This window comes from Eubalaena glacialis, chromosome 4 (assembly GCF_028564815.1).
Source record: "Eubalaena glacialis isolate mEubGla1 chromosome 4, mEubGla1.1.hap2.+ XY, whole genome shotgun sequence".
NCBI lineage: Eukaryota > Metazoa > Chordata > Mammalia > Artiodactyla > Balaenidae > Eubalaena > Eubalaena glacialis.
The window spans coordinates 28456916-28459360 of NC_083719.1; positions in this window are offsets into that span (position 1 = coordinate 28456916).

Genomic DNA, 2445 nt, shown 5'->3' on the forward strand with positions numbered 1-2445 from the left:
ATGACATGGTCTGCTCCGGAAAAGATGAATTGACCAAATAAGGATTTCTTTTGCAGGGATTTGAGTTCTGGGAGATTGAGAAAGGAAACAGCGGAGCTGACGTGGGAAGGTGAGACCACCTGGAAGGATCTCGTGTGACCTCAGTTATGAGGAAGCACAAACTGTGAGAAGCGGCACTTACAATGCAAAGAAAGAACATCTAGAGCAAAGAAGATGGGCTAAGGAACCAAGAGCAGGGCAGTGGGAACAGTCAACCCAGGGCAGGCATTATCTGGACAGTTTAAACACAGTCATGAAACCCACCCCTAACTGATCTGCTTTTACTATCACTATGCCCTGGCAAGTCTAAATAAAATCAATAAAGAAAACTTTCGTTGGTCTAAGTTCTGAACTATCGCTGTGATTATTGTTGAATTTTAATAATATATATATAGAAGCTTCTAATGAGTATGCTTTTCATAACTAAGCCTTTGAGAAACACTATAGTCTATGTGTAAGTTAATTCAGAGAACTTCCAGGTAGTGGTCAGTCCCAACACGTGTAGATTCAGCTACACATATTCATTTCAAGGATAAATTTTTCACAGTTTAGAACTGTTGAAGCTCTCTTAGGATATAGCTTACTCCTCCGAAACCCTGGAGTATGACATCTGTCTGCATTTAAATAGTAAATTCAAAATAGACCATGACAGTGCAATCATTGTAAAGAAGAAGAAACACAACTTGGGTTTACTGCAATTCTGTCACTGCCCATGACCACTGGAGTTTTAAATTTGTGTTTAAAATCTAAAACCATGAAGTATATTATTTTTATTTGGTAAGTGCAAAATTAAATTCATTCATATATTTTACTGAATTTGAATGATAGCTTTACACTGAAATATATTCTTCTTTCTAAATTGTGAATTATTTGTTTTGCAACTAAAAAATGAATCAAGAATAAAATAATTATTTCTGATGATTATTGACAATGTTTGTCATATAGAGGAACGTAGTGTTTTACGTGACCTGGTCTGTGTGTCAAATATCCCAGGTGCGCTGTGGGCTGGATCTCCTCTGCTCGCCCCACCAGTTCAAATTTCCAGCTTTCCTCAACCTGGCCGGACACCAAGGAAGTTGTCCTGTGAGACCCACCTTCATAGCAACCTCACGGCTGGCTTCCCACTGGGCTTGGCCAGTGGCAGCTCTCAGAGGAAGTCAGGAGGTCAGGAGAGGGAGAATGAGATTAGGCTATTTGTTCCCTCCCCAGTCACCCAGTGGGCTGTGTCCCTCTACAGAAAGCCACAGCTGGGACTGTCTCCGGGCAGCTACCCTCTCTGATTCCCTGTAACGGTGCCGCCCTTTTCCTCTCATGCCTACACTGTCTCTCATCAGGGTCCCAGAAAGACCGTGGCACCTTAAATTAGGTCGACGTGAGGAACATCTAACAAAGAAACTCTTTTCAGAAATGGCAACAGGTTCTTGAGAACCCACGTAGGATAGCAGCACGGTATTCTGGAACCGACGCCAGCCAGGTGATGTTGTCACCCGATGGCCTGAAGGGGCAAAGAGAAGGCGCTCTGGGAAAGGACCAGCAAACCCACAGCCAGGGAGTTAGGAGAATAAATAAATGCCTCAGCCTCCCTCGCCTCCTCTCTTCCCATCTCTCACCAGCGCTCAGAAGCTGGGAAGCCAGGCAGCCTGTTGTGTCTCACACAGGCCAGCAGCCTGGGCCACTGATCAGGGGGAGAAGGGTGGAGAGGAGGTCTCAGGGGACAAAGGGAAGAAATCCAGCACGGGAAGGTAATGGCTGCCCTCTGTCTCCAACCCCAAGACCCTTCACAGGGCCAGTCATCGAGTTATTGCTTCTCAGTTTCAAACCCACGCTGCTGTTCTCTGCTCTGTAACGCTGGACCTGGGGCTGGGGCTTCTTCTGCTCTGCCATCTGGCTCTCTCTTTGGTTCTGCTGATAGGAACTCTACTGGCAAACTGGGAGTCTGAGAAGGAAGAAGAGACTTGCTCCTTCCTGTTTGTTTTTGGTGGGTTTCCTGTTTGTCTCCAATTCCTGCCAGCATCACCCAGCCTTGACCTTCACCCCAGCAGAAACAGTTCATTCCTGCATCAGCAGCTGTAGACTCCAGTTTGCAATTTTTCTAGTGCTTGCAGAACTAGCTTCATCGTGCCCCATCCAGGCCGGCAATACCAGCCGGCCAGCACCCCTCCTCAGAGGTCTGAGTCCCAGCTCTGTTGGGCTCTTTCTCCAAGATTAGAGACAACAGCAGCAATTAATTGAGTGGCAGGTCCCGAGTTTCTGCTCTGTGGGAGCCCTCATATGTTTTACTACTTTCAGCTTCTTTCCTCTGTTTCCCCAGCCCTACGGGAAATGGGTTCTTTCTACAGTTCCTTTGCCATGATTACCTCATGTCCTCTTTTTGGCACAGATGAAAGAAGCCTGGATCCCTGAGTC